The sequence below is a fragment of the Oenanthe melanoleuca genome, chromosome 5, assembly GCF_029582105.1.
Source record: "Oenanthe melanoleuca isolate GR-GAL-2019-014 chromosome 5, OMel1.0, whole genome shotgun sequence".
Taxonomy (NCBI): domain Eukaryota; kingdom Metazoa; phylum Chordata; class Aves; order Passeriformes; family Muscicapidae; genus Oenanthe; species Oenanthe melanoleuca.
This window is the reverse complement of record NC_079339.1, coordinates 45,641,420-45,653,538: the sequence shown is the minus strand read 5'-3', so window position 1 is coordinate 45,653,538 and position 12,119 is coordinate 45,641,420. Positions and strand designations below refer to the sequence as shown.

General features: G+C 41.0%; 1 protein-coding gene across 4 annotated transcripts in view; it reads left to right on the top strand.

Moving 5' to 3' along the window:
• Positions 1–11,857: 11,857 nt before the first annotated feature.
• ITPK1 (inositol-tetrakisphosphate 1-kinase) overlaps positions 11,858–12,119 on the top strand; it is a 136,954-nt gene continuing 136,692 nt past the window's right edge. The window contains exon 1 of one of the 4 annotated variants that reach the window (XM_056493530.1): positions 11,858–11,965. The gene's annotated coding sequence lies outside the window, so the exon portion shown is untranslated. Of the gene's footprint in view, positions 11,966–11,987; positions 12,090–12,119 lie in introns of those variants that run through there. The other 3 variants (XM_056493528.1, XM_056493529.1, XM_056493531.1) reach the window with 3 other exon arrangements.

The following is a 12,119-nucleotide window of genomic DNA, read 5'->3' as shown; positions in this document are numbered from 1 at the left end:
AGAGCAAATAGCTCAGCTGAGGGTTTGTTGCTTGGTTTTAGCAGCAGGACTCTGAGGGGGGAGGGAAAAATACCAAAATTAGTATAACAAGAGCCAACTGTTCTGAGCTTTAGACAAATTCCAGTCACAAGTGCTGGTAATAACAAGGGGAAAGAACTCATAACTCTGCATATTGAAATGAGAACATACACCTGGTGAGACTCAAAAGGGTAACATTCAGCTTGGGAAACCAAAGGAGAAGATGGAAGTCTGCTTAATTCAAATGAAATAGTACTTAAGGACAGAATCAGAGAATTAATCATGGGATTTTGTAGCACTAAAAAAAAAGTATTTAACTTAGTTTTGACATGTGATGTATTTTTATAGAAGTATTTGGTTTATTTTGAAGGTAAAATAGAAAAGCAATGGAACTGCAAGAGCTGGCTGCTCTCTAGAGGGCAGGAGCCAAGCATAATAACACAGGTGGTGGGCCAGAGCTTCTCTGCCCAAGCTCAGTCCCACAGAATCTGAGCAAGACAAGCAGGGCACACCAGATTCAGCCAGGAGAATGGAGCATCAGGCAAGTCACAAGGTAGGTCCAAGGCCAAGCTGTGAAGGTAGCCCACAGGCTAGGGTCAGATCCAGTGAGAACTAGGGTCAGACATCATCTAGCAATTGCCATGAAGGCCCATACTCATAAAAAAGACTGAAGTCAAGCTAGGAAGTCAGTCTGTAACTCCATATCCAGCTAAACATGGCTTGGCACAGTCATGGCTGAGCCAGGGGCACATACTGATACAACATAAGTCAGGCATGAACTGAAAGCACAAGGCTTGTCTAAACTGGGGCTCCTGAGCCCATGGGAGAGGTCAGGTGAGGATTATTTGGGCTATTAAGACCTGTTAAGATGCTCAGGATCCTGACAAACTACATAGGATAAATGAGGGCTGACAAGGGGAACCAGAAGGGTTAGTTGTAATATTTCAGTCTAACAAAGTTTTCATAACTCAGTGTTAATAGAAAGTCTTTCCTAGCCTTAGATTTTGGCCAAAATTGAAAAGCAAATGTAGAATACCTGAGATGATTACAAAACCAAAATTAGTTTTCTTTCAAAATGGAAGGGAGAAGCTGAAGGACTGAATGCATCCTTTTGAGTGGATCTTAAGTTTATATTTAGCAGAATTTTATTAGGTTCTCACTAACAAATAATCAAGAAGTGAGAGTCTAATTAACAGAGACATTTCTGTCAAGCTGGCATTTGCCTTCCACTTTGTAGGATGCTGATTTTTGATTCATCTAGAACACCATGTTCCCAGATCTTTTCCTTCTTAATCCTAACTCTAAACCAAACTCTTGGCTAGAGAACTACGATCCTTACAGACTGCATATATGTTGGGATTCCAAGGAGAAAACCGGCATGAATGAGGAGAACAGGGCATGAGCACATGTGTTGGTCCTATGAAGATCATTCCTAACCTTAAGCAAAGAGAGTTAGACTAGTTGTAGGGTAGAGATAAGATTCTGAGGAGTGAAGCATGAAGCACAAAGCTCCTTGAAAATGCTCACTTGCTGATTATGAAGGAGGACAACTGAAAGAAAGAAAGATTTATTCAGACTCTTAAAAGCTCACATCTCTTCCTCGTGCCCCAAAGGCAGGGCAAACTGAAGAACCAGTGCTTTGATTGGAAAAAGAAAACACACATGGAAACCCAAGCCTCACATGACATCTGCCCTCAGCTCCAGATAGGTCAACTTTCCTCTGTGTTAAAAGTGGTGTTAGTGCTGTGTTTGTACAGAAATACAGAAGGGAAAGGTTTTTAAGTGAATCTGAAGTAATACATGAAAAAACTAAGGATGTACATTTGGAAAAGAGAATGTCTTTTTTTTTTTTTTTTTTTTTTTTCCTTAGAACAAAGCTTATATGCTCATGTGAATTTTTATCATGACTGCATACCCCATGTTTTTGCAGCTTGTAGCAGTTTTATTTACTAGATACAGTTACAGTGAGTTTCATAATATCCTGTGTGGTGTAATAAGTTGTCTTGATCAGTTTCTTATAATTTAGTGTGAGTCAAGAACATGAGTTTGCTTCAATTCGTATGTTTTATTTATGATTTATGAATCTTTAGTTTGTGTTTTAGAACTTTTGTTTCTTCTAAAAATAAGGCTATAATCTTCTGATTTCCTTTTTTTCTTGGGTGGTTGTTTTGTCTGTACTGCTGTCTTTCTTTGAACTTTTTTGTTGGAGACACTGTTTTCTTATAGAGTGTATCACAGTCGTTTGAGAGCATGCAAGAAACTTTTCTATTTTTATTTTTTCTTTTTATATTTTTCTAATTTGTTTCTTCTCATTTCGAATTGAAATAGTATATTTGCTTGGTTTGGCTACACTGACCACATGAATGCTGAATGGTGTTCTTTTCCACTTTTGACTTGCTTTGTATACTTTGTATTTTTGGGACCTTAAATTGCCTTAATCTTTAATTCTCAGTTCCTGAAATTCTGCTCCTACCATTTGTATTTTAGCAGCAGCCACATCTGAGTTAAGCTTCAGGCAATCACGTTATTCAGGTTCTTTGAATACCATCCATACTTTGTTCTTAGTTGTAGAAATATTTATCATCTTTCCAACAATCTTTTTAATATTTACAAATTGAATAGTTATCTCATTCTCTCAAAACGTCTACAGTAAACATCTGCCAAAGGAAGAATTACACATTACTACCCTTTGTCAATGTGCCTGTAAAGAGCTGAGTCTTTTATGAAGAAGAGCCTTGGTATTTTAGACTGGCCTCAGTCTTCACTACACTGATGCTCCTCGTTCATTAGTTACCTCTGAATGTACCCCTCATGGCTGCATTGTTCGGTAAAACAATTCCGGCAGGAAAGAGATAAAATCTTTGCTTTTACCTTCTCTTTTTCAGCCAATTATGAAGTGGCTGCAAAGCTGAGGAAGAACTGACAAAACATACTGAAAGAATATGGGCAGAGGTGTCTGGTAGGTGACTGTTCGTCTCCGTGGCATTTATTTGAACAGAGGACAGGTACAATTTATGCAGAAGCAATGCAGATATTGATCTCACATCTCCGGTGATATGACCCAGCATTGTACTGGCTTTGGAAGAAAGAGAGCTTTCCTGCAGAATTTTTGTCAAACCAGTTTACAGGTATAAATTTCAACAAAACCATTATTCATTACAATTTATTGTTTTTAATCAAATCCCCACAAATAATATAATAAACCACCCCAAGTCCACTTCCAAAGCTGCCGTTAAACTCCTGAGAATTCTGCTTTTCCGTGTTTTCAACTAAAGTCAGCTCATATTGCCAGAAAGGAAAAGTTATTGAATTTCCATGCTGAGTTTCCTGCTGTCAACCTGTTTGGTCATATAAACAAGTTAACTGAGAAATGACCCATGTTAAAAAGAAAACAGAATCCTTCTTCTGTCCATATAGATAGAAACATCTACCATCTCAGAGAGTGACTGCTCCATCCTCACAAGAGTAGTGATATTGTTTTAAAAATTCCACTAATTATCTCTCCTTCAGTGGTGCTTATGTGAAGCAAGTCAGTAATACCAAGTAGAATTATTTTGAAGAGATTTAGTGTTTTTCTCTTCTGAGATTGCCAGTTTACAGGGTGTACCTGTCTTGCTCTAGACTTTAAACTGTATGCAGCAGGGAGTATCTACATTTAGATTTTCCAGAAACATAACTTCCTCTTACTAAACAAATAATGAAAGAACTATGTTCTGATCAGGCCTTTTCCCAAATTCAAAGGATCCCAACTTTTTTGCATAGATCAGGATGGAGGTTTGAAAGAGGTAGATAGTGTATTGTTTAAGATTTTCAGAATTTAACCTTTCAAAAACAAAACCAAAACAACAACAAACCAAAAACAAACAAAACCAAAAAAAGCCCCAAAAGCCAACCAAACCAAGCAAACAAACAAAAAATGTCATTTAGGAACCTCTTCCCTCTGTCCTGTTAGAACTTAGGAATTACCCATAGTTACTAACATTAAAATGTATTCCAAGAGGCATATGTGTAAGATATCCACCCATGTAACATGAAGGTTGATAGGTTCTTAGTCACAGAAATGCCTGCATAGATAATAAAAAATCAGAACTTGTCTGAGGCAATGGGAAATCACTGTCAGAGGTAGGCTGAATGACAGAAGTACTTGGTGGTTTATCCAAGCTCCAGACCTGTAGAGAACATCATTACTCATTGAAGTGCTCAATGTCAGCTCAGCTGTCACATGTGCACACTGTCAGCTCTACTGAGAGGCCGGCGTGAGAGGGGAGGCTTTCATGCAAATGTCATCAATTAGAAGTAAGTCTTCATCCTCATCTGTTTGGACGGCTCCTGTTGTTGTCCTGTAGTTTATCTTCAGTGAAAAATAAAATTCACTTTACTGTAGCTGTGAAGCTTTTAAGTACTCACCTAGCCTTATACCTGAATTTGCCTTTTTCTGAAGCCCATGCTAGAGGTCTGTACCAGAAATCAGCACAGAGATCCAGAATAATTTGAACATTTGAACAGAGATATTAACAGCAGTTGATGGTTACTCTCAAAGAGAAATTTTCCAATAATTTATTAGTAAGTATTTGTATTTCATTTAACAAAAGCGCATTAAGCAGTATTTGCAAATCTTTAAGGAAAAAGGCATTACATTTATTCTTTCTGTGTATAATTTTTAAGCTGCTGCTCTGTGCTATATAAAATTTCAGTAATGCCTACTGTCATACTATGTCATAAAATTCCAAGTGAATATTTAAATGTCTCCAGTTTAGCACATTTATTACTGCATTTGTTGGCATTCTTAAAGAGGGGAAATGTCTATTTCTCGACACAAATGTGTGCTTGGTTTGCTTTTCACCAACAGAGTATAAATATAGTCATCATAACAGCATGTAGGTACTGGGAGAGTAAGGAAATGAGCTGCTATGAGACTGTAACAAGTTTAAGTGCATCCAAATCAACACCTCCTCCACATGAAAAAGTATCTGGCTTAAATTAGTGTGTCACTGGAGGTGCATTTCTGCACTGCTTTGTTTAATAGGAGTTAGAGCACCTCCATTCTGAAATGATGCCTCTCCATAGTTCAGAGCTTGTTTGCCAGGAGTTTATGGTGTTCTGGGTAACTGTTACCAGTTGAAGTATTTCACCAGTGAATTCAGCCATAAATGATGATGTTGCAATGGATTGTGACACAAACTTAAACTTATCCTGATCTGGGTGTTGAAGCAGAGGTTACAATTTCAACGTTTTTTCATCTTCTGTTCTGTCACTCTTTTTTCACTAGCTAGAAATTGTAATTCTCAGGTTGTTGCACGTTTTTGAAGTGCTACTTCTAAGTGCTTTGTCAAGACAGCCTCTGAAGGAGTAGAAAATCTTTAGCCTGGTAAAATTAGGCAGTTTGATACTCTTCTGGAGTGGCTTCATACAGTGAAAATTCTTAGAGTCTTGGTTAGCCAGCACTGCACTGGTGGGTGAGAACAGCCACCCTAACCCAGGAGGATCAGAAAGAACAGCAGAACAGAAGGTGTAGATGCCCTTTCTCTGGAAATCTGCACAAATAAGGCCCCAAAAACCCCATCAGTGTTAGCCAGCAACACAGGAGTTTTGTAACTGTAGAAAAGTCTGTGACAGCTGCAAGCTCTCCTTTCCCCAGCTGTGTGGAGTGATAGGAAACCAGTCTTTTGGGGCTATTGTCATTGATAGCAAGTGGAGATGATTAGCAAGGAGTTCAGGTTTGAATTCTCTCAAGACTGAGTAGGTGAGATCCTTTGACAAGACCCACATGCCGATTATTCTTCCCCACTCCAATGATGACTTCATCATCTTCAGAAGATGTCCTACAAATTGTGGTAAATCATTCTGGCAGGTTCTTTTGGTATTGCAGAGTAGCCAAAATCTAACCTGAAACCACTATCAACTTTACTCTCAAGATATCTGGGCTAACTTCTGATTCTCTGCCTTATAAAACCATTTTCTTGAGAGAACTCTATAGTCCAAGTAGCTGAAAAATTACTTAAGTGCTAGAAACACTCTTATGACAGCTCCTTGGCACATCCTGAGGCCTCTGCTGTCTAAATGGTGGCATGAGTGCTTTCCTCTGGTTTAGGTTGTTCCTCAACCTCTTTGATTTCTCCTGGCTGGCCTCCATGTAAAAAAGAATCCCACTTCATAGGCTTGGTGCAAATGGAGCAGAAGTAACCATACACAAAGTGATGAGAGTTCAGGAAGAACATTCTTCTATCTTGTCCTCCATCTTGATTTGTTTTGCTTATTTACCCAAATAAGTAAAAGAGGGAGTGTGTATGTATCTATATTTATTGCACAATTTCAGAAACAAGTACGTAGGCCTCTCTTAGACACTGAGCTTCTATATGTATTGGGACAGTTGGCACTTGAGTAATGGAAATTGGGTTCTGATGAAGGGAATAGGTACGATGCTACCTCATCCCTTATCAAACAATGGGAATATTCATAGGCACAGGTTAGGACAAACTTTTCATCCATGTGAAAGGCTTTGTTCAGAGGTTACACCAGAAAACTGAGGCTCAAGGCAAGCAGTTTTCATCTGTTCAGTCACTAACATTCCTTCCCCTCTCCAGAAGCTCTGAGAGAAGGGAGGATCCCAAAGGGCAGCATTGGCATTTTATGTTCAACTCTAGAGGCTGCTCTTGTACATGCGGTACATTAATATGAAGCACAGAAGTGGCTGTTCAGAACCACTAGGAATATTTGCTGTGATCCTGTCTATGGAAGTGTCCCTTTTAGCTGTCAGAAAAGTGGTTTGGAAGCAATGCCTGTGCAGACAGCTCCATAATGACACTATGGGATTATAACAAGTCCCGCATTCAGATGTGCTCATTGCCTGAACTTTATTTACAGACTGTCAGGCACTCAGTATGTGAGATAATAAATTTAATAGCGCAGTGATACAATAAGTATTAATGGAATTTATAATCTATGCAACTACAGGTGTCTTACAGGATGTAGGAAATCTGAAATGACTGAAAGTCTGTGATTCTAGATGAGCTATCTATTTCACTTTACAAGCCTGAGTATGTAGTAAATGCTCAGGGCTATAACCAAATTGTGGTCTCAGTTGATTTATTCCAGCTCTTTTTGCTGATAGTGGTTTGGCTTGGCTTTTTCCCCTTTTACACTACAGCTGATTAGCTCCTGTTTTCTATAACTTACTTGTCTTCTGAATTTCTAGTTCTTTTCTACATGACCTTTTTCTTTCAGAAGGGCTGCATGTAGCAGGAGGAGAAATGGGATGTTACAGGACAGAGTGTTGGTAATGTGGAGGAGATGTATATGTATAGTTTAATTGTTGGATATGAGACTGATACATGAACAAGAAGGGAGAAAAAGCTTCTTTTGATTATTGAGTGTGGGAATTAGATAATGTTATGAAATGCACTCTGAGTGGGAAAAAGCCAAAGATGAGGGATGACTGGTGGAGCAAGACAGGTTATATTCCTGCCTCTAGGAAAGTAGTAAGTAGGAATCAAGTCAGTGCACCACTGGTGATTAAGTATGAAAGGTTTGCAAGTACAAGAGGAACAGCACCTGACTCAAAGCAGGGTTTTCCCAGCTGTGCCTCTAAATTATCACCCAGGAGCATCTTTAGTTAACTTCAGGATAGTTGTGTCATGTCCAAAAGAGCTCTTGCTTGTCCAAGGGAAGCTCATTTTTGTTAGCATTGGGGTTGTTTCCAGAAGCTTCTCTACATCTTGTTGAGGAAGCTTGAGTTTCATCTGTGTGTCAGTGGCAAAAATGAGATGTGTCCTTCTGCAACATGCTCATGTGCTGGGGATACTGTCAGATGTATTTGGTTTGTTTGTTCATCTGTTTTCTTTAACACACTCAAGTTGGTTGGCTTTGGAATACTGCTGATATGGGCTTTGGAAATGCTTTTCTGCATCTATTCTTTTTGCACTTGTACGACTATACATTGTGGTAGCTTTTGGAAAAGATGGAAATTGCTGCCCTTCCCAGAGAGGAAAACCAGTCTCTGTTGATGGGACTGTACAAAATCAGCAAGCACAATGGCCTGTGAACTGTTGGTGAACTTTAAGGAAGCATTTAAACAAAACAGGAAAAGGGTCCTCAATCACTGCAGCCATGAGCATGAAAAGAAAGTGCAAGTGATGGTGTGGCCCACACCGGACTTGTATCTTTCCTGTTTTCTCAGTTTTAGCAGTTTAAAATGTTCAGCTGTAATCCCAAACAACTGATGGAAGTGGAGAACCACTGGAATGAGACATGTAGGAAAAGGAATGGTGATCCAGATTAAATGGTGATCCAGGTTTAGGCTAAGACTTATATACTTTTGTCAATTTTCTGGGTTTGTTTAAATCCTTCTTAATTCCTGGCTCCCTTATTCTGTTCTTGCACAGCCACATAAGCACATCGACTGTTGTGAAGGAGGGTGTGGCAGAAAGTGAGAACAAGTGGCAGTGTTTGGAGGGACTGTGGCTTTGAACAGTAACACCTGATTTAGCTGACTGTGCAATGACTGTCTGATTTCCAGCTGGCAAGGCCGGTCCTGTGCCAGCTCCATGGGCACCCAGTCCTTCAGAGCAGAGCAGCTGGGCAGCATCAGGTGCTAGAAGGGGGTCCCTCCTGGGAGCTGTGACCAGAACCCCACAATGGGCAGGTGTTATGTGGACCTTGGTGAGGGATAGCCATAGCACATTTGAATTCAAGCATCAGAAATTCGCTTTCACCCCCAAGACTAACCTTCACTGACTTATCATTTAAAAGCTACTGGACAAGAGTACATTCAGAGAAGTTTCCAGACAATAGTTGCAGGTATGTGTTTTGCCAGAAATTAGGCAAAAAACAACCATAAATTGTAGAAATTCAGCTTCTGTCACTCACATTCTCTGGTGAACCACTGTGGAAAGAAGTCCTATCTGTCCTTTTGATGAATCTTGCAATGATGAATCAATTGTAGATGTAGCAGAGACCTGAGGAAATGGCAGCTCACCATGCCTCTCATACATTTCTCTCTGGCTGCCTCACTGGTGAGGACAAGTTCCACATGATGTGCAGCACCTGGACTACTCTCTTTGAATCTCTCTCAAGGCCCAGAAGCTGCAGTGCAGCACATGCAGAGTTTTCCTTGAGTTCTTTCCTACCTACCTCATTCCAGCAGTGCTGTGTTAGCACATGATCTGATTTGGTGTTTAACTGACTGGTAAAAGGGAAGACCTGTTCTGGTACAGAAGACTCAGCCCACCCTCCTGCCCATCCACAGCAGAGTAACAACTATCCTGTAATAGTAAAAAATGCAAATAAAAGTAAAAACCCTAAACTGCAGGCAATGTAAATCACTTCACCACCTTTCTGCTCATTGCAAGACATCCTATTGTGACTTCTGCCAGATGCTGAAAAAATAATTCAAAAAATACTGAGAAAATATACTTTGGTAACTAATTAAGTGGAGATCTCATATTATTCCGAAATGAATTTCCATGGAATTTCACTTACTTGTGCCACACTGCAAGTATCCAGCCTTGTCAGAGCCCCTGTATTTGTTGAAAGGGTTAGAAGACAAGGTGTGAGAGGTTCCAGCTAAACAAGGGAAACCTGCTTTGGCCTGTAGCTGAAGCTAAGATGAAGAGGAAGATAGTTCTGATTGCCAGAGGGCTCAAGATTCTAATCAACCCTCACCCCTTTAATTAGCATGAAGCAGCTCATGAGCTGCAGCTTACAGAGTTGGGCCACAGAAAGTCACAGGAATAGTCAGTTTGCTCCTGATGAGGAATTGCATAAACATTACCCTGGGGCTTCCTGTGGTCGCAGGTTTGGCATTGCCTGAACAAGCTCTGCAATGTAAACAGAGGATTGTAATTTATTTAGCAACATTGTACAGCAAGATGCAGTACAGTGGCACATTGGGTGAAATGTTTCTCACATCTGCAGTTTAAGGGTTAAGATTCAAAAAGTGCAGTTTAAAATGAAGGCATTTACCAGCTTTCTCCTTCCTAAGATTGAACCTGGTCTTTGATATGTCATTCTAGTTTGTCTATATGGGAGCAAAGCAAATTCCTCCTTTTTAGTGCATGTGCTTCATTTCCATAGGAGCTAGGAATGCTCAATACATCTAAAAACCTGCTCTGCATCTGGAAAAAGTACATAAATATTTCTGTCTCTGCAGACTGTGTTTTAGATTGATCTGAAGCTGTTACATTTCTAAAGAAAAAAACATTCAGAAAGAAATAATTCAGGAAATTGGCTTCAATAATTTCATGTTTCAAAACAGTCCTATTCCGATACAAATATAAACTTTGAGCTTAATATACTGGTGCAAATTTTAATAAAGTTTAAAATAAGTCTAGTGAAATGATAGCTGAAATAAAGCACTGATGTTGGCAAAATGAAACACTTCATAACAAGAAACTCAAGTCAATTTGTTTAAGGATTCTTATATTAATTTGATAATGCTTGATAAAGTCTTGTGGTTTTGAGTTAAAAATTTATCCAAAATTACCATGCTCCCATAAAATGTTTAAATATCAGTGAAACATTCTGCAGCAGGAATCATGCTATCAAAATACATTTACTAATTCTAATTACATTAATTAATAAACTGTGAAAAAATGTGTGAATATGATTAAGATAAAGTGTTCTGTAAAATAAAGGTTAGAACATATCAGTGGCAAATAAGATGAAGGAGGAAAAGAAAGACATTTATTCCTCAAAACAATCACAAATTGAGAAAAAACACAATCATATAAATTTTCACAAACCATTGGTATGAGCTGTTTGCAGGTGTTTCCATTCTTTGCCTGTTTTCCAATATACCCTTGGGTCAAGATGACTGCACTGTTCATGTGAGCAATGACAGGAATGTAAAATGCTTTCTACCAACTCCCTAAATCAATTACCCCTTTCATATTTCTTAAGGCTTTCACCCTTCTTTCCTTCCTATGGATACTTCTTCCATTTTCCCAATACTCTGCTGAAGTTATAAAACCACATTTGTTGTGGCACAGTGAGTCAGCAGAACTCGCTGAGCAGTTCCCACTGCACAGGGCTCCAGGGCTGGTTCACAGAAAGCGTCATCATAGAAGCATCATCTGCACCTCAGCTCAGGATTGCAGGTGCTGCAATCCAACCCCTCTGTGAAGGACATCGTTATTGTAAAGTCCATGTTTTCCATTCCAGGAGAGACAGAGAAAAATGTTCAGGCTGAAATCATGATCGTTTCAGATGAAGGGGAAAAACAAAAACAGGGAAATGATACTTGGCTGTGAGACAGCATAGTAATTCAGACTGAAAGATTCTTCCTCTGAAATGAAGCACAGAAAGTCTGCCTCAGTATTTAGGGATGCACAACTGAAAAATTAGAATGTCAGTCCATGTTCTGCCTCCTGCAAAAGAAAGTTAAATAGAGATAGCTAATTATTGCAAAGTCTGTTTAATCCCTACAGATACTTGCAAATGCTGGAAGAAGGAAGATTCTTGGTTTTGCATGAAGACTGATGTTTACTTGGAACCTTTTTTCTGTGAAAGGTGTACTGACCAACCACTTTTAGTAGCACGAATAGTAAACCTAAGTACCGCGTAGAACTGTTCTCCCCTAGGAAACCAGAATGCACGGTGCATCCCCGGGCCACGCCCCCGACCCCCGGCCGGGCCGGGCCAGAAAGGGGCTCTGTCTCTTTAAGGCGGCGGCGCGAGCGCCCCCTGGCGGCGGCAGCGCGGAGGCCGCCGGGCCCCTGGTGCTGCGGCGGGGCGGGAGCGGCCCGGTGCCCGCCCCGCGAGGTGGGTGGGAGCGGAGCGGAGCGGGGCCGAGGGGACGGCCCGGAGGAGGAGGAAGTGGAGGCGGCTGTGAATAGCGGGCAAATGGGGAGCTGAGCCGCTGCAGCAGCAGCAGCAGCAGCACCGCGGCCGCGCAGCAGTAGCAGCAGCAGCGGCGGCGGCGGCGGGCGGGCACGGAGGCGAGCTCGTCGGGGTCCGTGCGTGCGGGCGCTGCGGGCGTGCCGCGGGGCTGGGCGGCGGCGTGGTGCCTGCTCGGCTGGGCACTACGGGGCTGGTGCGGGGAGCGGCTGCTCTGTGCGTCGGCGAGCTGCCCGCCGGTGCGGGAAAGGGCCTCTCGGGGCTGCCCG